General features: G+C 39.0%; 1 protein-coding gene across 1 annotated transcript in view; it reads left to right on the top strand.

The window, feature by feature from the left end:
- The window catches only part of LOC106500429 (uncharacterized), a 119,419-nt gene that overhangs the window by 86,553 nt on the left and 9,743 nt on the right, over window positions 1-23,123 (top strand). The window lies entirely within an intron of this gene.

Here is a 23,123-nt window from a genome sequence, read left to right as displayed (position 1 = left end):
TCTCAGCCAGCTCAGAAAACCAGGTTGCTCCATGGATGAGTCAAATCTGCCCCCTGCAAGGGCATGGATGGGGCTGCCCCACAGAGGGGTGTGAGTTTGGTAAATCACAAGGTGTGACAGCCACACTCTTCTTCCCAGGCCCTTTCTTTCCAGAATTGCCCAGAGGGGTGGGATGAGTTGGTCGTGTGCAGTGGGAGGTAGGAAAGATCTGAAACTGGTCTGTTCTACTTTGGTTATCAAGATAGTTCCCCTTTCTTTCCCTTTAATCCATTAGTCTCTGGTCACATATATGCTCTGTAAGCCATGATGAGCAGGAAACCTATTTATGCCTGTGCTTGCAAAGTGTTCAGTCTTGGGGTTCCCATCCACAAATGAGGCTTCTGGTCATATTCACAATTCAGAGGACTGAAAATAACAGCAGCAACATGGTCTTTTACATATGAGGGACATTTTCTCCCCTGCTCTCTAACTTTGCAAAGGCATTATTAACTTCCATAGTACTATATTATAAAACCACTTTCGGACAATTATTAAAGTGCTCATCAATTAAATTTATGCCTTTATGAGTTCCTCTGTGCACAATGTTTTGTGCAGTAACTCTCCTGCTTTGGTGTATAAATGAACAGATTCCAGATAGGAAGGAAATTAGTCCAGTTAAGTATGTCTAAGCTGTTTATTTTGTTTTCTTTTCTAACCCACTGGAACAAGTGATTTCAGATTAGGGTCTGCAGGTTTTTCAAGTCTCTGTAGCTACCTCTGAAAGATCAGCAGTTTATATAAATATATAGCTTCAGTTGTCACTGCTATAAACATCTGGCACAGCTGTAATTATTTTCCACTTTTTTCCTTGATGGCAGTTTGGGCCCTGAAAGGAAAAATAAAAAGGTGAGTGTGCCAATTGAATGAAAAAGCAGATACTCGGTAGGCTTAGTTTTTCCTGAAATGCAGAGCACCCTGTAGCATTTCAGCCAGTGAGAGGGAAAGACTTTAAACCAGAGAACTGCCTACCACAGGCACCTGCCTCGGACATTCCCCCTTTTTTATGCAGACAGAACTTATTTACTTTAAGCCAGTAAGAAAAATAACCTTTGTGTGTGTGTGTGTGTTTTTCATTTAAAAACTTTCTGCAGTAAGTCAAAGAAAAGTCACTGATGGTTGGTTTCTATTTCCTTTGTTACATATTAAGTAGAGTCAAACAAAGAATATATAGTGGACCGCATTTTACATGCCAAGACAACCAATGCCATGTGGAAATAGTGGCAGATAAGGAAACAGCAAACAACTGCCTTTTCTGTTTTAAGTGCTGAATATATTTCTAATGATATTAGCAGCATATTGTTTCCTGCAGCAGTACAGAGAAGGGTGAACGAAAAAAAAAATCAAAGAAAACAGAGGATGGGGGTTAAGAGAAGTTGAAAAGAATAGAAAGAAAAACTACTTCTCTGTACACACACAATTTGATCCTGATTGGAAGAAACTTGGAGCATCTACCCCTAAAACGAGCCATGGCAATATGGTTCACAGGACAGGACACTGAAAAACACGACCCACAGGTATAGACATGTCTAAGTGCCCAGTTTTGCTCCTGATATGCAGTTTGGCACATATGAAATGACATATAGAAATGTGTGGCCCTGACCCTACTTGAAGAGCCTTTAAAATGGACCCAGTCTCAGATCCAGTTGCAGGGAGGCTGCAGCCAGAGTAGTGGGAGGCTGCATCAGGGAGCACTGCCTGTTGCGGTCTTCGTTCAGCAAAGTGGGCTTAGGCACACTGTTGCATCTTCCCCAAGTCCCCGAGTTTCTGATTCTTATTGTCTGCACCTGCATGAGTTTTGTGCCTTCCCCTGTGTAACAGCCGTAACCCAAATGTCAGGTTCTGGCAGCGTAAACATTTCTGTTCCCTGTGGGACGTACAGGTGCAGAGCACGATATAAGCAGATAGGAGTAGTGGGGAAGGAGCATGTAATTTTGCATCCCTGACATCATTTGGGTCTCTCCCATTTACTTCAGTGGGCACAATGTCTGCCTCACAATGAACAAAATTTGTGCTGGAGAATACTGCCCAAAACTCCTGAGCTATCTGTATGAAACAGGAATGCTGCAGAAAAAAATGTCTTTCAGAAACCTTCCCCTTCTGTTCCAATTCTTTATTTATATTATTTTGAGGGTAAAAGAGAACCATCTCACTAAGTTTCATTAGCTCTTTGGCAAATCCAGCTTTGTATATAAAACTGTGTTCCGTTCTGGAAAGATGTTCTCCACATGGAGCATCTCCTTGCAAGACCAGGAAATATGTTTTCAGGTTTTTTATGCTTCTTGGCATTGCTTTTTCTGCCATGAATTTGCATAAGGTATTTATCTTGTCCCTTTCTTTTTGTATGTCTAATTGTACAAAGTAATCAGTATGGAAGACACATTGCTAGGTCTTATTGCGTGCATTATTAATGTGTTAATTTTTAAATAAGATACCAAATTAACTGTGAGCATTTTTTATAAATGCAAGCATGAGACTGCCATATCTTATATATCACTCCATATAAAAAATACATTTTAAATGGAGGTCATTCAAGTAAATAGTCAGTCAAACCTTCTGGAAAAAATAAGTCTACATTTTTGCAGTATTTTCTTGCTATTAACCATGTGCTTCTCATTTTTATTCGCTGGATTAAAAATTGCCCCATAAATGGGTATTTTATAATATGCTTAATTTCCTTTTATTAAATTGATAAATGCAGAAGCAGAGGACACATTTACAGTATGATGAGAATTTAAGGTTATTGCATTTTATAATTTTTATATTGTTCAGAGAAGCTATTTGTCATTTGTGGAATGACATCCATGCCACCATTTCAAAGTATTTTTAGTCATTCTTTTGATAGCAAAAAGGTCACTTTCTGTAGACCAGGAAGACATCACTCTATTAAACTAATTTGCCTACATGCAAATTTTGTCATTTTTGCCTCATTAACTATTTATCATAGAGTAAAAAATATATATATTCATGAAGGGGCAGCTAGCAGCCTGATGGAGCTGGAACTAATATTTTGCAACACTAATGATTTTTTGCATCCTTAATTAGATAGCATAAGGTAGATATGATTAGGTCAGGATGTAGTGTTTTTCATTAAAATACATTTTAGAAGCTGTATTCATAATCTGCCCTTGCAATTAAATAATGAGCCTATGAGTTTAATATTATCGACCCAATTATTATCCTGTGGAAAAGTATACCTTTAATAAATTTGTGCCGTAGGACTTTCATTAGCAACAAAACGAATTATATTTCCAGGTATACAGATTACACAGCCACAATCGCATTTATGTAGCAGTTTGGAATGCACTGTGGGGAGAGAGCCACCAAAGCCCAGGCAGAATACAGAAACACACTTGATTATTTTGGAAGAAGTCATTTGCAACAAATTTAATTAGGCAAGCAGCAAAGAAGTAAAAATACCACCTACAGAGGGAGACAGAAATATTTTCAGTAAGAGTGTTCTGGTCACTTTCTATGAGAAGGAAACCTGAACCCCAGTTTCTCAACCTGTTATAAATATGGAGACAGATATTTACATTTATTGAGCTTTTTACAGGGGTGGGCATATGTTGAGTATATGTCAAATCCTAGAATCAGAAATATCAGGACCAAGTGAGAAAAAAGAATACATTAAGTCATCATTGATAACAACAGGTTAGTGGAAGGGCAGGACTCTGGATTTTAGCCTAGCCCTTTTTCTTTTGGCAGATGTGACAAAAGTGACAATGTCTCGCTGTCCTCACCAAGCAGTTTCCCAAAGTACATTAAGTGACAGTTCAGAGCAAGGTGCCAAAGTGGGGTGTCTTTTGCCCAGCTAGATGAGAGGAAATAAAAACTGAGGAAAGTACTGGTAAAACACGTGCTGACTGGGGATGATTTTCTGAACTGGATCCTTCATAGCTGGACTGGTTGTTAAGCATGTGGTGCCCAGTGCAACACTTTTCTCATGTCTAAAACCTCTTATCAGGTAAAATCCTATCAGCAGGGGAAAAAAATCTGGCCCTCAGTGAATTTTACAGGATTTAGCCCTCAAGGTACCACCGCTGCTTGCAGTGGGACTTTTTATAATAATAATACTAATGCCAAGAAAAGTTGTACAAGCATTAAGCTGAAGCAGCACCATTCCTATACCAAGCATGGATCCAAAACGTTTGCATATAGAGAGGGTTTCTGGAAAAATTCAACCTCTATAGGCAAAAAGATAATGTGAAACTTACACTTGAAATAAAGCCTGATCCACTGCAAAATTATTTTAATGAGACTAGGGCTAATTTTCTAATTCTAAAATGATATTATAGCAAACCATAAAAAATTACCCAGCAGTAGTTTTTTGAAAGGAAAATATATTTGTAATTATCTTGAACACACAAGATTACTTGAGGGCCTATTATCGACACAATTTTTGGTACCACTTTACACTAATTTGCATTTATTACTCTCAGGCCAACTATTAATATGTTAATAAATAAGTCATTAATACTTATTATTTAATTGCTATTTATTTATTCCTGTTCAATAATGCATTAATTACTTGTGAATAGTTAAGGGCAAAATCCTGCCCTTGCTGGTGGAATCTGCAGTGGCAGAGAGCAAAATGGTTCTGGACATGCTGTTGTTGCGAGATTTGCTGAGCTGGCAGAGAGTAAGCTACCCAGTTTACGTGAGGGTGATGAACTTTTCATCGTGTCATAGAAAAAGCTTTACGATTCTCCAGATAGTCTGTGCTGCAGCAAAGTTGCTTGGCCACAGGTGGAGAAAGCAATACCATAGTGAGGGAAACACCCTCACCCGAGATCTTTGTAGTCTGCCACAAGGCTCCTTTCCTATGTTTTGGACTTGCTCCAGTGCTGGAGTTTGAACACCGTTTTGCAAAAAAAAGGAAGGATGAGGCATAAGGAGAAGTCATGGGCAAGGACTGAAGCCAAGTGGCAGCCTGTGCTGCACTGAGGATCGTGTGGGACACATGGCACAGTGAGAAATGGAGCTAGCTACGTTGCTTTCTTTCAGTTGGATATTGGAAACAGAGAAGTCATAAAAGCCATTTAACAGAAAAAGGATACCTTCCCCCTCCACCACCCCAACCCAAAGTCACAGATTCAAGCACTTGTGTTCTACTTGTGTAAATAGATTGTGGTGGAGATCAAAAAAAGCTTAAGAATATATTGACAGGATAATTGGTGCTTTTCCTGTTTTAATTTTTAGTGCTTTTCTGAGTGTGAGTGTTTTCCTCCTTGTGGATAACACCGACATTTAGGAAGGGACAGTGAGACCAGGGCAAATGTTGAACAAGAATGTTGGCCTGACCTTGTGGATCAAATAGATCTGACTGTCTTAAACTTCATCTCTCTGAAGCTGCAGGCTGAATTTATCCTATGGAGACATAGAAATTTTGCCAGCGTCCTTTCAGGAAGCTCAGTTTCCAAATACAGATGAAAAGTAGCAGGGGCATGGGCTATGCTGGGTTAAGAAAAAAAAAAAAGAGGAAATGAGAAGGAAGGAGTAAGAGTAATATCATGGTTCATAATGGTGGCATCCAGAAGGAAAGGTCAGTAAAGAACAAGGTGGTCCCAAGAGAAACTAAAGAAAAGCTGGTCAGAAATTTGTGCAGAAGACAGCCAGGGAAAGGAAAATGGAAAGAAATTGAAAGAGAAGTCAGGTAAGAGAAGCTGAGGGGAAAAAATAGCTGTACGTTCATGTTACTTTTGGTTCTCCTAAAAGAATTCTCCTCTTCATGAGTTGCTAATTTAGGTATCATGTTGATCAGGCAAAAGTTACACCTTAAATATATAAGTTCTACCTCATATACTCTCTATTTTGTCTTTAAAAACAACAAATGGCTGGGATCACTCACGTTGTGGCTGAGGAAATGGTCTTTTGTTGTTGTTGTTGTTTCTTTTCTCCAAACTAGGTCTGGTGATCTTTTAGAACCCCAACATTTTCTGAGTTCAATGTCAGGTTGCTTTTTCCTAATGCCTAACCTGTACTGTAAAACTTCTTGAAGCTGCTCACTGCAGCTGTCAGTACAGTGTCTTCAGCAATTTAGATTTTACCAAGACTTTACCAAAAATCAAAAAGAAGTTTGCCATAAGAGAATCATGGGAGATTAGAAAGCAGAAACAAAACCAACTTTGAACATATCCAGAAAAATAAGCAGTAATATAGAATCTAATACCTTTAGCCAGTGTGAATAAATCACTGTGTTGATCCAGGATAATGCAACAATCATTTTAACCAGTACAAGTAAACTGCCCTGCTAGTCCAGAACAATTCAGCTAAGCGTGTTGAGATGACAAGACTGGGCAATAAGAAACAATCACCTTTTTGCTGCAGAAACGACAGGAGGGAAAGCCTGACCCCTTCGCAGTCAATAGCAAAACTTGCACTGACTTCATTAGAGCCAGAATTTCAATTGGTCTGTGTAAACAAAGGAGAAGAGAGGAAATAAATAGGGCCATGTTTCCCTGAACTTTTATGTGATCTGTGTATATAAGGTCAGATTCTTGTCTGGGATAAATTATTGAAGTCAGAACCTGTATTTTTTTAAAAGATTAAATAGAGATTGAAAGTCATGAGATGAGCAGAGGGAAGGCTTGGGCCAGTAACGGGATGTTAGAGAAAACAGAGCAAAATGTAAGATCAGAAAAGAATGTAGCATTCTGTGGTCTTTTAGATTTAGAATAAAACAAATTCTGTATGAAACTGCAAGGCCTTGAACTGTGTAGGATCAAATTTGCCAGATGGTTCTGAAACACTTCACTTGCTGTTCTTTTAGAATATTTAATCCACAGGGAGTGGTGGGTGAAAAGAAGAAAGGGGGGAAATGTGGATGGGTGGAAGCATTTGGAATAGCCAACTATTCTGACTGTATGCAGGCATGTCATTAAACCTCGCAACAGTTGATTAGTAATTCATCACAAAGTGTGTTTGTGCGAGCTGCGAAAAACAAGGTAATGCAACCTAGGTAAAGATTCTTTTGCCTGGGTGAATAGGTCTAACAAGTAGAACTACTTAAACAGATGTGCACGCAAAAAGAAACCTTATAATAAGTTACAGCAATGATAGAATGGATATAATCAACCAGTAAACTAATGAAAACAGCCTTAGAAATTGAGCCAGTAGAGTAACGCTGCACAGACCTTTCTTCATGGTATGCTGTATCCCATCTTAAGGAAGAAAAAAAATGGTTAAAAAAATGGATTAAAAAAACCAAACAGCTATGTAAGCTACTCTGAATCTGAAGCTTGCACAACAATAAGTTAATAGAATAAAAACTATAAAAAGAAAAATAAACTATGAAGAGACAACGCTATTATGAGCTACTTAAAGCATTTTTTTTTTGGTTTCAATATCTTGTATGATAAGACTAAATTGAAAATGAAATGGTGTAGTCAAATTCCACAGAATTTAGAGATATTGTAAACATGATCTTGCTTTTAGAAAACATGTATTTTATTTCCCGTTTTATTGAGAAGTGATTTATTTGTCTACTTAAAATATTTGATATCCCCATTACATGCACAGTGTGGTATTTTCAGAGTGAATGTTACCAAATCACATTAATCCTATAATCAATAGATGAATTATATAAAGGTGTTAGTGCAGATGGACCAAAATCAATTGTCTGCTGACAGCCTTCTGGTTACTATATATTACTGCTATACTGGCAGAAAGGTGTTAATTTCTGTAATACTTCAACACATATGCAAACTATTTTGTCAGAGAGCCTGGACAGTGATGGAGGAGAAGTACACTTAACTGTAATTTTTGTAGTAATTCATGGGAAGCTTCACTGACATGTGCTAATGGCACTTGATTGCCCTCAAGATGTTTTCACAACAGAACTCTGCAAGTGCTACATCAAGGCTTGCTCAGTCAAATAGTTTTTTTTTCTCCTTGCATCTAGATAGTTTGTGACCACAGGCAAACTTTTGAGAATCCAAGATGGTTTTCAGCAATCTTTTGGGGGGGAATCTGTCATGAGCTGGCTGGTACAGATTGGCGCACTAATGAAGAGCGAGCTCTTTGGGTTTTTTGTCATTCCCGTGCAAGCAATCCATTTCATTTCTCCTCAGTGGCAGGGCATGTTATACATCTCATCCCATATAATCTGACTTACATTATAATTTGATTCATACACATCCTTTCCACAGAGATTAATTAGCAGCAGGTTTGAAGTTTGCGAGTGAAAATATGATAATTAGTTTTCTTGGAATGTTAACATTTCAACACTTCAGGTTCTCTCCATCTTTGTCTTCAATGAAGCTGCAGTAAACGAGCACTATTTCTCTTCTAAATCAGACTCTTGTGAGGTTTGAAATGCAGACATTTTCATCAAGCTGGATAATTTCCATAGAAAATTTACTAGCTCATGAAATATTGCAGGAGTAATTCACACAATGACTCTCTCCTCCCCTTGGTACAATGAAGTATGATGTGAGCAGTTCTGAACCCCCCCCCAGGACAGTCACTTATTTAACAACGGTGATTCCTATTCTTTGTAACAAAAAACAGCTGACTCTTCATTTTTGCACAAAATAGAATTTAGCCAATAGGCCTCTTATACAGTTGTTTGGTGGTGTAAACAAGGTTATGTTAAGACCTTTAACATCCTGCACTCATTTGTTCTGTTGAAGTGTATAATATGAGTAACACACTGGTGCATAGAATATCACTACAACCAATAACTTAGCAGGATTCTGAAAAGAATTAGCCAAGAATTAGCTGAATAATGAGAACATTCAAAGTTGCAATAGTGAATAAAAGTGTTATACGAAATATCAACCTTGAAGATTTAAAGACATAATGTAATTGCTAACAGATGGGGCTTTAGAAGAAACTCGCATTATGGAGGAGTTATTGTGTTGTTGTCCATTATGGGTGGGTGTAGCTGATTAAAAGTTAATATTGGCATAATTATTTATGATTTATCTTCCTCACTCTTGCACTGATTTCTCTTTTCCAAAGATACAATTAAAAAAAATCTCAACCTTCTCTAATTACTGGGTCCATCTTACCTTCTTCTGGAATCTTCTGCATTAGTCATCCTCTGAGCTTGGGCAGGGTACTGTAGATGCCTATTAATCTAGTCAGGTAAGGGTAATTCAAACATTTCTATAAACATTCTGGATATATCTAAATCAACATGTGGTTGTGAATTTTCATATGCAATTGCATGAAGTGCATGTGCCAATTATGTATGCAATTGCAAACATATATTTGCAGCTCACACTGTGGATTTCTTCCTTAAGAGGAAATGGGTTTACTAGTGGGTTCTGAATGTCACACAAAAGGCTGTTATCAAAGAACGAGTTACTTTAGATACAAGTAACATTTAAAGAATATTGAGTAATGCTGCATAATGGAAGCCTTAGTTAATTTTCTTTTTAGTAATGATTTTTCTTTTAAATATTCTGGGCTGAAGTGATAGTTTTTTCTTTAAATACAGAATTCCTGCACCAACAGTAGGGTCCATTGAAGATACCCACACATAGTAGAGCAAAATTTGCTTGCTTACTGAACAGGGCCAGTGGGATACAGCAAGCCAAGCAAGACCTGGCTATGCGTAAGAATAGCTCTAGGAGACTTAAGGGGAAGGCAGAGCACAGATCACTCTGTGTCCGTCTACATGGTGGGTTTAGCAAAGATGTACATTTGTTTTCAAACCCATACATACCCATCCTCTTTTTCATCCTAACCTAAGCTCAAAAGCCCAAGGAAACTTTGTGCCTGAATGCAAGTCTAAACTAGGCAGAGCTTGCAAGATAAGCTTTGGCTAAGCTAAACCTAAGTGTGGACAGAAAGCATGTAGTTCATAGGACTTAGCATGCTTACACACACTCTTTTTTCCTGGTGTAGATATACCAAAGACAGTTGTCTCAGAATGGGCTACAAACCCCAACTCTTGCACAAGATTTGAAATAGTTGCCTTGTGAAGTTGTATAGAAATGGGTGTTGAGTTTGATTTCCTGTACTGATACCTGCCAGCTCTGTCTGGAGCTCATTTGCTTGAGTTTTCTGAAGGAGTCATAAATTTCACCTGATACATTTTGTCAGGACAGAAATATGTTCTGCTTTCACCACATCTTCTAATCTACTGTGTTTTTTTTCCTGTCTTATTGATTATCAAGGCTTCTAAAATAATAGGAATTTCCTGGGTCTATTTGAAATCTGGCACAAATGTCTCTGAGGCCAGCCAATGAGACTTTGATATTGCATATAGTCTTGTTTTCTCATGAGCGACAAAGGGGGAAAGGAAGCTATGCCCTAGGGAGGTAAGGTTGTAAGGAATTCCTGCCAACAACAGAAAAGAGAAGGAGGCAAATTGACTGTTTTATTAGGAACATGATCTGTAGTGTTTTTCATCTGGAGAGGGGATTGTTGCATGCTGATGAATATGGGTATCGTATCACAAGAGTGCTAAAATGCCCCTGAGCGAGAATGTTCCTTCAGCAGTCCCTGCTATCCCAACCACTGACCTGTGAAATGTGGTCACATCCCCTGGATTTTTCCTGTATTTTGAAAGCTGTTCTTTTCATCCTGCAAAATATTACCCTAAACAGTTAAATGGGAGTTACATGTACAAAGCTATGTGCATTAATATTAATGGAAAAATCTGACAGGTCAGGTGGCCAGAATGGGATAATCATGCCCTTGAGGTGACGTCAAAGTACAGCAGGATTTCTGGATTGGCTTTTTCAAAACCTTTTTCTGTTCTGTCCAAAACAGAATGGAGTTTATAAAATCAACATTTCTGAAATAAAATCCTGAAATTTTGGGGGGCAAAGGGTGCGTAGAGAAATGATAGATTAAAGAAGGCCAGCTACTACCTTATGAATGCTCTGAATAAAGACAGAGGCCAAACTTGGAGCCTCACAACACCTTGATATGCTCTGCTCAGGCTATCTACTTTCCACATGAACCCTCATGTTTCATCTCTAGCTGCTTTTGAGCACCTTATCTAGGGCCTTGGGATCACCTTGACAATCTTCTGAGGTATTCATCTCCCTCCACTGACTTGATGCAAGGACTTATTTGCACATCAGGCTCCCTGAATATAGCCTCAAATGTGCATTATTTATCCAGTTGCACTAGCATCTGTATGTTGATGAAGAACTTTTAGCACCAGCTCAAGGCACTAGTACTGTGAGAAAGCTTTGAGGAGCTGGGCTGTCACGCACCACCAAGCCCTTCCCAGGCTGCAGCAGCAGTATCAGCCTGTTGGGTTTTCCAGGGTGCTTGTTTGGCCAGAGTAACACTGAAGGGTTATTTAAAAATAGGAAAATTGAATCTGTTCACCTAAAACGTATCAGAAGGTTCTATTGTTCCTGTCAGATGAACTGCTATCAAAATTAGCACATTTGCCATGAAACAGGGGTCAGTCTTTGATGAATTTTTGCATAGAAAATTATCCCATCAGAAAAACCCTGAGTAGCACTAGCCTGCAGGCCTGAAGCCTAAGCTCACTCATGGCATAAGAACTTCGCTGGCCTTGTTCTCCTTTGCAGCTGAGATTATCCATTTAGGACTGATAGTTTAGACCTTTCTCAAAAAGAACCTTTTGTATTAATGGGTCTTGCCCGAGAGAGCAAGCCTGACAGCTGGATCCTTACTTTGTGAGTCCCCAAAAAGGATGCTTATTTTAGCTTTACTGAACACATTTGAGCTTTGCGTTTCCATTTAACAAATGGGAAATAACATACTAAAGGTAGAAAGCTGGTTTCTTTCTCCTTCAAAGTAAAAATAGGTGGAGGAAAAAAATGTACTTGATAATGTCTCGTTAAGTTTTTTTTGGATTACTCTACTCTTTTCGCTGATTAGTTCCTCTTTGCTGAAGTCTGACAGGCTTCAAATAAACTAAAGGCTTGTGAACCTGGGAGCCTAGGCCCTCCTGCTGTCAAGGAAAGGTTTATAGACTCATTCCTTTTATTATCACTTTATAAATGGCATTGTTTGAAGCAGTGTATACTGTAGCTTGAATAACCACATGGAGGATGTTAGTTGATTTGCTGTTTGAGAACTGATGTATTTTCAGATGGCTTTTGGAGGCTTCAGATATTGTTAATATTTGAGACACATAGGAAATATTTTTCAGCAAAAGGTTACCTCACCTCACGCTCAACTCTGGACAACATCCACAGGGCGTGTGCTAAACTTCAGTGCAACAAACACACATAGATGCTACACGCATAAGTTTTGGAGAGCTCTGTGCAATTCATCAGATCCTTCAAGAGGGTGAGAGAGTCAGAACCTACCTCAGCTCCCAAAACTGCAGCCAAGAGCATGCAGCAGACCCTGTGCCTGTGTGTATGTCTGTTCCCCTCGAACAACCATGCCAACACTGAAGCAGCATGTACATATACAACCTGTTATAGCATCAAGGCCTTCCTGTATGGAGTGATCTTATGCTTCTTGGTGTTGGCAATGTTCAGCTGTCCCCTGTTTCAGAGACTGTGAGTCTGCAGTGCCCGCAAAACCCAATCACTAGTTCCAGTGACAGAGATGTCTTGAAATGGAAGAAGGTCCAGTATGTCTCACTAAAAATATCTCCAGAAAAGCACTGCTTTTTCACTGTAGCTCCTTCCATTCTTGTCATCTTCAAAAGTAAATCTGATATATGTTCCTGCAGAATCTGTGAGTTCTGGTCTAGGTCTCCTTTCTTGGTATGACAGTTTCCTTGCATCTGCTTGGCTGCTTCTGCTGTCTCTTGCCACCTAGCTATGTGATAAGCAGATAGTCTTTTTGTTCTCTGCTTGAACAGATGTGTCCTGATCCATGCAATGTGGCCAGATCAATGCCAGTGCTCTGAGGAGGGGAGATCAGGGTCTTCATTTAAGAAACATTCTTCAGAGAAACTAGATCTGGAATCAAATAACTGAAGTGGTATTAGCATCCTCTGTGACACAGGAATACAGTAGTGCTCCTAAGAGAAGTGCCATGAGTGTGAACGAGTGTTTTTTTCACTGGTCAGGTCTGTATATCTGAGCAAAAAGGCATGAAAGCCCAAAGACGCTGCGAGGGGTGGAAGCACTAGGCAGCTGAAATGCAGGCTGTCAGAAGACCAGAGGTCTTGGACTGCTGGTGGGAAGAGGCTTTAAACTGTCTAGAAATCATGCCACTTGCTAAAATAGAGACCATGCTTTAGTGTGGTTGGAGAGAGCAGACCTACTTTAAGGAAAGTCTATTGAAAACTTGGCAGCAGGTTGAAATGGCCATTTCTTATCCTGCGGCCAAGAGGGCCCTTACCTCTGCTGGTGCAGAGGGGCAGGTGGCAGCAGGCCAAGAAGCCGCAGCTCTGCATGGGGCATCCATCCTGGCATGGGGAGCTCCACGCCGTGGAGGCTGCTGCAAAGCAGCTCAAAGCACACAATTGGCTGTCGTGGAGACTGACTAAGAACAAAGGGGGCCCAGGAATAGCAAAATATTCAAAATATTTTCTTGTTCAGTTTTTACAAGTAAAACTATAAACACATGTGTGTGAGTGAGAGATATGACAGCAGATTATGACTGTTTTGGAGTCTTTACCCTCAATTTCCTCTTGCCGTATTTACACTCTGAAATGAGTGCGTGTGGGCTAGGGTTCTTTTCACTCACGTATGCAGCCTGCCTAAGGAACTATATTCAGCATGTAAATATCACAGGAGCAATTTTTGCATTGATTGCAGTGTCTTGTTGGCCCTAATCTATTTGTACGTGATGTTAAATACTTGAAATCGACCCTTTAGATAGTTCCCAAATGTATATTTTGTGATGAAAACTAAACACAAACAGAACAGGCTTTTGCAATGAGGAGGGAAGACAACAACAACAGCGACAACCCCCCCCCCCGAAATCTCAAAAACAAATTACAGTAATGACATCTTTGAAAGAATATAGCATTCTTTTGCACTGTTTACGATCGAAACACTGGGATGCTGGAAAGGGTAAGCAATCAGAAGCAAGGCAAAGCTTACTTCATTATCATTTACAGTAATTTCTTGTTATTTTTTGTCTAGTTGTTCAGGCTGAATGCAAAACACCATAAGTAAGCAAGCCAAATTTACAAATAGTCTCTTTACTTTTGCACTGGTGATGGTACAAGTAACTCTGCTTTAAAAGTTTGGTGTCTGATTCTCATTTATACTATTCTGGCAGCTTGACTGAGCTGTAGCATGGGTATAATGATGTGACAGAGCTGTGTGAATAGGTGTGAGTGTACAATGAGAAAGGAATTTATGATTTTTTTAAACCTGACAGTTCCCTTTAAGCTAACTATGAAGAAACACTTCTTGTTCTTCAGTGTATTGTTTCATCTCTGGCCACTAAGGGTTACTATTGTCATTTGTTGAATGTGTAATAGGGTTTAGAGAAGGATTAAGCTAAACGTTTTGGCTTTAAAAGTTTTGTTTTGTTTTCTTTTGCTTTACTTTCATGGAACAAGCCTCCTTCTTTTCTGCCTGGACGAAGAAGGTTGTGCAGTTTAAACAAAACCTAATGGAAATTCTTGAATGAGGCAAAGATGCTGCAGTTCAAATACATTCATTCTGTTTTCTTGGTGATGTGGCATCATCATGAATAGAGTTTGTTGTTTCTTCTTCTGGTTGATGTGTGGCCAGGCAACGATTCTTACTTAAAAGCTTTGGATTCGAATTCCCAGCCCAGGCTTTTTTGAGAATCATTGTCACTGCAGTTGGACAAGGAGAGGCTTTACAGAACAAATAAACTAACAAAAATAAACAGAGAACTGACAGTATTTTTTTAGCTTTCTCAACCCCATGATATTCTGTTTTTCATATTTGTATTAAGCAAGTGGGGTTGAAAGTTACCATAGGTCATAGGCTTTTGCTTATTTCCTGAAGGTTTCTAATACTGTATTTCATCTTTTTTGTAAGGGAATAAAAGTTAACACTTGAAACGCTTGGTATACAAACAATCAGTTTCTTAAACTCCCTAAATTCAGAGTGATAATGATTCAGCCAACAAGGATATGTCTTAAATGGATTACTAAACCATGTTCACTATCAAGTTAATCCTATTCTGATGTGGTTCTTTCAACTGGAAATTTTCTCTCTAGTCTGGGCTGAATTTTGCTCACTTTGTATGTGCACTGTTTCATTGTGGCTGGATAGAGAGAGAAGGGGGGACACCTTTTGTTACTAAAGATCAAATTCACATGTAATTTGCTTATGCTCAGGAGCTGAACACATCGCTCTGAGAGCTCTCACTGCCCTATATTGCCCACTGTGCCTTTTCTGATTCTTTTAGTGCAAGGTTATCAGGAGAGCACTAGGCAGGTATTTTTGTGCTCAGACTGGCACAGTGCTGTAACCTCTCCCTGCCACATGGTTTGTCAGATCAGACATGATTCCTATGTCTGTGCTGTCACCTCTGGAAGGCATTTTCATCTCACACACAATCCAGGGAGTTGTTGCATTTCAACTGAAACGATCATGGAAAATACAAACCAGAACCATATTACTGCACTGCATTATTCAAATGAGAGGTCAGATTACCCCCACTGATGCAAGCAGGGTTGCCAAGGTCTAAATGAGGACCCAACTTGGCCAAAGGTCTGTTTCTAATGCGAGGTTTGAGGGCTGGTAGGTCTTGCATCTAATATTGAACAGCTGCAATACAGTACCAGCTCCATTGGAAAACACACACGCGTTTCTAAAAAAAATCTCCCAAACAAAAACATAAAACCCAACAACCCCAACTTTAATATATTATTTAAACCTTGCTAGCATAAAACTGAAAGTATAAGTGTTCATTGTTGTCTGCTATTTTAGTTTGTATGAGTATCTCTGTATGAGATTAGTTTCATTAAAGCATGTTAAAATATTTCTGTGTAATGGTCATGTTGCTCCCTTCAACCAGACCCCTCAAGGGCCTTTACAAAACTGAGGGCTTGATTCTCATATGATTTGCACCCTTCTAGATCCGTTGCTGTTTCTCTCCATTTGCATCTGCAAACGCAAAGCAAGCTCAAGGTGTGTATTTGATGTGTTAGCATGAACAAAAAGACAGCTTATCAGTCCTTACAGCTTCATTTTGCAGTGCAGTTTTTGGTGTCCTAAGACTATATGAGAAGACACTTTTATAACTATAATCACTCAGGAACTCAACTATAGGCATATATAATAAATATGAATACATTCCTCAGAAATTGTTAATGGCCAGCAAAGTATTCTTTTTCTGAATTACTGCCAAGTTTCAAAACTGCATGTGTCGTCTTATCACGTACTGTACATTAAGTATTGGTCATGTAACTTAGATCTGCCCTATGGGTATTTTAAATTGCAAACATAACTTTTTGGAAACTATATTGGAATTTTTTTTTATTTGGCTTTGTTCCTAAATCAAAATAGTTTGTTGTACCAGTTGAATAGGTTTTTCTTATTCTTTGCCACTTCTCAATCCTTTACCTGAACAAGAACAAAAGATCAAGTGATCTGTTAGGTAGCTGAGCATCTAACATTGTATAAACTCTCAATGAAATCTTTAGTAAAGTTATCAAATGTCCTTTTCCTTTTCTTCAGATGTAACCAGTACAGGAGGTGAATTTAACACAGCTTGTAAATTAGCCATGGAGGAAACCTGAATTTCTTCCATCAGTTATGACCAAAATCTGAGGTCACGTATCTTCCTTCTGCTATGCAGTTATGGTTTTGTACTTCAGCTGGTACCCTTCCACTATAAAATGTAGTTGTGACGTTTTACAGTGTCCCTCATATGACACCTTTATGGTGACAGCCCATAGCAAACTTTCCCTCCTGCCAGAAACTGATTAACTGTACTGTCTTTTAATCATGCTCAGTGTCTCTTTCTGTTTCTCTTTTATTCCCAAATAGTGAGAGAATCTACAAGCAGCCACTCTCCAAATTCCCAGATTGCCAATGGGGATGTAAAGATGTTAGACAGCATAGTACACTAGAACTTAATCAGATTGTTTCTCTCGAGTACATTGTCTGTTCAGGGACTTTGCAAACATTTCTCTTGTATCACCTGCCTGAGTATTAGAAGACTTTGGTGTGCAGGGGAAAGCTATAAATGTAAATAGATAGAATTATCTCTGAAAGTTACGGATAGGTATGTGGGTCAGTTGAGAGTCATGTATTACATGCAGAATAAATTTGTGATGTACAAACAAGCTGTGAAGAAAACAGAAGTATAGAAAAGTTGATTTTCTAAAAAAGAGAATTGCAATATTTCAAAGCAGAGAACATTAAAATAGTACTTCTAGCAATTCTATTTCATTGAATTATTGTATGTATAAATCCAGTTGCACTGAAAGTTGGAGAAGCCGTTTGTTTCAAGAATACTGGTGTTATCCCAAGGTAATAAAAATAGTATTGTGGAAAGGATTATTAAACATCACACTCTTAAGTTTCAAGATAGCTCCAGTTTGCAGGGACCAAGACAGGATCTAATTCTGGGAGGCAAATTTGAATTCTATTGAAATGCTGTCTGATAGAGCACTATAGTAGACTGCTTTAAACTAGACCTGGTACAACAAATCCTGGTGTCGTTGTCTACGCCCACTGCAGGTCAAAGTCAAGAATTGTTAGCAGCACAGGTAGAATGGGATGCTGCTACTACAGGAATGGGGTCCAGCTTTGGTAGCTCTTGCTGTTGGAGGGGCTCGGTCACTGTTGTGGTGGGGCCTGCCAATCTACTTCTGCTCCTGTTGACTCTGGAAGGAGCAGCCCCAGAGCAGAGACCCTCCCTTGGTGCAGCCAGGGCAGTGCTGTGGGCAAAGTAGATAGAGAAGCAAAACTCATTTTGATCTCCCAGGCTTTGATCTACCTGCTTTGCTTGTGCCTAGAGCTGGTCCTGCTTCAAGAAGGCAAATAGTCTGGGCAGACAGAACAGTGCTTTTGATTGGCGATCGCTTGCTAATATAGCCTGATCTTTAATTTTGAATTTTAACTAGTGATGCAAGGTACAGCCAGCTGGACACTTATTAAATAAGAGGAGGAGCTAAACAAGGTTATTGATCCTCTGTAATGATGCAAAATGAATCCTCAACATGAATGAACAATGATTCATAAATATCACTTCCCTAGCTTTATTCCCAGCAGGGATCCTAAAATATATTTTCTCAAAATATATTTTAACTTGAGAAAAAAATTGAAGCATTCCCATTCACAGTGTCTTAAGACTTTAAGTCTACAGCCCTTTGGTGATATTTTCCTAAATGTGGTAAAGCATCTTTAAAACCAAATCATTAAAAATCACTTGAAATTGCAGATGTGCTGGGAGTTTTCTGGTCTTCTTGGAATTGGTTCACCCATCCCCATAAGATATATAACAAGAAAAGAAACCAGCAAAATGCTGAGAAATGATACAGAGTGTTCTGATTGGGAACTAAAACAGCTACATGTATCAAAAAGCTGGCTGTCAGCTGAATCAATCTCAGGCAATCACTATACAGAAACCAGCTTTTTTCTTTAGTGCTTTTGATCCTTGGAAAGTATCAGCTGGGTGTTTAGTAACGCTGCAACTTAAGAAGGCATTGCAGTATTCTTGTGCACATTTGCCGCTTTTCTTCTTAAACACTAAAACAGTTTGACTGATGAATTTTTATGCTTAGCATTCTGTTGATTGATACTTTATTCTACTAAGTTGGGGAAATGTTCTGGTTTCATTTTAAAAACATTAAATATGTGGACCTGATTCATTTCTATGCTACTTTCACTCACTCTAATTTTATATTAGTGTAGGCTCATCAAAGAAGTTACACCAGCATAAAAGCAGTAAAGCTGCAGTGAATCAGACACACATGCAAAGGAAAAAACATAGTAGTTTTTAATGAGATATGGAATTGCTTTGATGCATTATCTACACTACTATGCAGTGTACATTTTTAATAGAAATTAAAGATTTATATAGCATGATACAAATCCCACTGTAAGAAGCATAACATTTACCTAGAACAAATGCTGAAAGGATATTAGATCTATATTTTTAAAGCTGCATTTCAGATGCTTCTTGATTTTACTAACCAGTTCCTCAGTTTGCCATTTTGAAACAGAAAGTCTTGGTTATAGGTGCTATTTTTTATATTCCTCCATTTAGTATAAGTTGAATCAACTTTTGTTCACTCCGGCCAAAATAATTTTCAATGTTCAGCTTTTCTATGATGTCTTCACTACGTAACAAAAATTGAGTTGAAAACAGCGACACCTCTCATTAGTCCTGTGATTGGAGAAGAAATCTGTCACCTATCAAGCTATCAAAATTGAAGCAAAATCATTAGGGAGTAAACAGTCATCTTCCTTTTCAGTATCTCCTGTCTGAGAGATCATGAATGCTACACATACTATGCTGCCTACATTCCTTACATGGCTTGTGGAAGGTGTCAGTGTCCAAGAGGAGCAAAAAAGAGACAATGATATAAAACTTAGTTAAAATTTTAGACTCCCAGTTGTGTTTGTTTTGCCAGCGTAACATCCTGCAATTGTATAGCCTGCTACATTGTGTGAGCTGCCTTTTAATAGGTTAATTAAAAAGAAGCAAAGTAATTTATTTGGGTTTCTTTCTCATGCTTTACCATTCACAGCCTGTGATGCTCTTCTCAAGGCAATACATGAGTGATCTGCAAGGTGCTGTCACACAAGGAGATGAGAAAATACTTGCCCCTAGATGGTGGCCTGTTGACTGGTTGTGAATGGCTCAGGCATCCCGTTCAGTGTCTTTCCTGGGGCTCTCTTCTCTTGCCCCACGTGCAGCTGCTCATCTGTGCCCCCTTGGGAAATTCATCTGGCCTAGCCTGCTTCCTGTGATCTCCTGAACGACTCCTGTAAAGGAGGGCTGTCACGGATGCAAGGTGCAGGCTGCAGCCAGCTTAGCTCAGCTACCCTCTTTTCAACCGCAGTTCTGGGTTGCTCAAAGGTTTTCCTGCATGCTGGTGCTGTGGAGAGTATCTGCAAGAGGGCAATGCATCCATGTTGCAGATCTCCTATCGCTTGCTCTCAGGCTAGCAGGACAGCTGTGAGCAGCAGGCCTTCCACTTCCTCACATTGGACCTCTGCTTTTGCATGAGGTCCATAGGCTCAATGACATGCCTTGAGAGGGAACGCAGTGTGTTTAGCCCTTCTCTGCCAGTGGGAGAAGGGGCATTGCCCTTCTACGCAGAAAACACATGTCACCAAGTTAGAAATAATGAAAGAATAACAGAGCAGTAGCTGTTTCTGAAGCTTGTTAAGATGCTAAGTTCAGACAAGATACATTTTATTTTAAGTGGATCTGATTATGAGTAGTATTTCCTAATTAACCGTGGGGATACATGAGCTTTGTAGACTGAAACACTGAGTATAGGAAATGTCCTAGGTCTGTTTTTAATCAAATTTATGTTGTTAGGAATTGCTTGCTTTTGCAAAAAGTTTCAGATAGCCAGTGTTAAGAATGATCTGAATGAGAGTACTGAGGGGGCCTGAAGGTGCTTGCAGATATATCCTTGTAACATCTCTGGGAGCTGTATCTATGTGTCTTAGGAAAGAATTGTCTCCATATTATTAAATGGACATGGGAATGGTGGATGATCTCATTACCTCTATTTTCTTTAGATCTCTTCAAAGCCTTTCTAAGCTCACAGGGGACTGTCCTGCCAGGCCATATAGACCCTGGAGGGTCATGAATCTGGAAACTGAACTTGCACACAGATGAGGATAGATATGTAATAATGAAAACCTTTAGCTCTTAAAGTCTTTTAAAACATTCCCTAATGCAAAATACTTTCTTTCTCTCTTGTGTGGAGTAGGCCAGGCTTTGACTGTGCAGAACCCTCTTACTGCAGTGAAGAACTGGGAAACTGTCAGATCATGCTCTGGGTTATGAAAGTAGTAGGAATAATTGTAGACAAGCACAGGGGCAAGCTGTCTGCTAGTATAGATGAAAATATCGAGGCGAGAAAAACAAATTGGAGTGTGGCTACCAAATTTACTTTGGATCATATCAAGGCTATGCATCAATGGACATCAAAGTCCATCACAGGACAAGCATGGGCTGCCTTAAGCAGAGCTAATGCACAGGAGGGTGTGACTAGAATCCACGTTTTAACATATTTCTTATTTCTCTTATTCATATTTCTTGCAAATCTATGTAAGTAATCCTGTTACATCTGGGAAATGCATAATAATTTTCTGGCTTATGGCTAATCCATAACCAAGGATATTCCAGACATCTGTGCAAAATAGGGAGTGTCCAATTTAAATACTGTTGCTATAATTGAAAACTTTTAAAAGTTGTGTTGGAGTTTTTTAGAACTAAAAATAAAACCTGTTGCTGTTTGTTAGTGTCCCCAAGATAATAATTAAACAAGATTTTTTTTTTAATATATTAACAATAGTGTGTTTGTACGTTCATGTAGATGTGTATACTGCATTCACATAGACAAAAATTGATTTTAAAGTGACCAGCAAAACTGATAACTTTCAACGTTTCCGGGATAAATCTACCACTGAATTGACAGGATGTTGTAGTGTCTGGCATGATCAGGTCCTGTTTGCACTTAATTTGTGGCACAGACTTGTCTTTTGTTCTGCACCTAAGTTCTCATAGCACCTTGCAGAAGACAGGTCTTGGCCCACAGCCATGTTTTGGAAACGCCACTGCAACACAAACAATAAACGCAGTATTAATTGCAGGATTCTCACTGCTGTGTGGCACATGCAACAACTCTTATTGTGATAGTAAGCTTCAGATGCTGAGAAGAAAGCAAAACAGACAGCACAGAAGTCTTGACTGGCAGAGACATCCTGTAAGGGCAAATGCCAGAAGGCTGTCGTCTCCTTACTCTCCAGAAAAATGCAACAAGTTTTCTTGCTTGCTTGCATTTGGTGCCGAAATAGAGAGCCAGGTGCACTTTTGTGATTCTGTTTTGGATTCACTGATTGCACCAGCAGTCAAGGCCTGTATGTTAATGTGGCTGTGCCAATGCACCAGCATTGTGAGGAGCTCTGTGTAGTTGGCACCTGCTGAGTCAAAGATTTGAGATAAATAGCACCCATATTGATTTGCCTGTAATGGAGTGGAAAAGAAAAATGTCCAGGTTTTGTTGCAGGTATTTTCATGGGGCATTAAATTGGTGGATTAGTTGCAAACAGCAGTACTGATAAAGTCTCCTGTCCATCTTGATGGTTGGGCCTTTCTATTAAAATGACACATAAATAACCTATTATGTCCCCCACCCATGGAAATTCAAATGCACCTGTCAACTTGATAAAGCACTTGCCTGGAGGGAAGCATTGTTTACATTTTCACTCCATTCTTCAGAAAAAGTGAGATTCTAATTATTTTTCCCACTGTAAATTAATGCTGACTATGATGGTTAGCATATCTCTGTATTGTTACATCTATGCAAAAGTTAAATAATAGAATTGATCCATCATGTATTATGCAATGTGCATTTTTATGACAAGCTTCTCTCTGATCTTATTATGCCTTTCTTCATAAATACTTACTTTTTCTTCTAGCAGCTGGGGGAATCTTTGTTGACTGTTGGTTCAGAAGTTGAAATCTGTCCTGTGTGAAAAGGAAAATGCAATTTACATGTTTATCGGATGCTGAACTCTGCTATCTTCTGAGGAGGAAAAAATAAGGATATAAAAGTACAGTCCATTAATAATAAGCTTCATTATAACAGACAATTTGTCACAGTACACTAAACCATTTTCCCCCAAACTAAGCACACCAAATTCAATAATAGAATGCAATTGTTTCTGGATATGTTAGACAGTAACTTTTGATTCAGAATGGACAAAAACAGTTGAGATCAAATCAAATATGAACAGAATCTTTCTTCCAGACATGAAATCACGCCACACATTTGCCCCGAACTTGAACCTTAACCATAAACTGTTTGTTAGGGATTGAAATGTTCAGTTAAATTTTCTTTTTTGTAACGATCATTTTTTATTTTTGTGCACTTCATGGCTTTTTCTAGAACTGAAGGCAGAACTGCTGAAATACCACAATGGGGGCTGTTTTTCCCACTGTGCTACAAGTGGGAAATACTATTGTCAGAAGAATTTTCACTATCTGGTTTCTTAACTCAAGCAAGGAAGAAGACATTGCTTGGAGGCTCTTGGTATGCTCTGCAAACCCCAGGA

This window comes from Apteryx mantelli, chromosome 2, assembly GCF_036417845.1.
Source record: "Apteryx mantelli isolate bAptMan1 chromosome 2, bAptMan1.hap1, whole genome shotgun sequence".
Classification (NCBI taxonomy): Eukaryota; Metazoa; Chordata; class Aves; order Apterygiformes; family Apterygidae; genus Apteryx; species Apteryx mantelli.
Note: the sequence above shows the minus strand (reverse complement) of the source record. Positions and strands in the feature narration are given on the sequence as shown.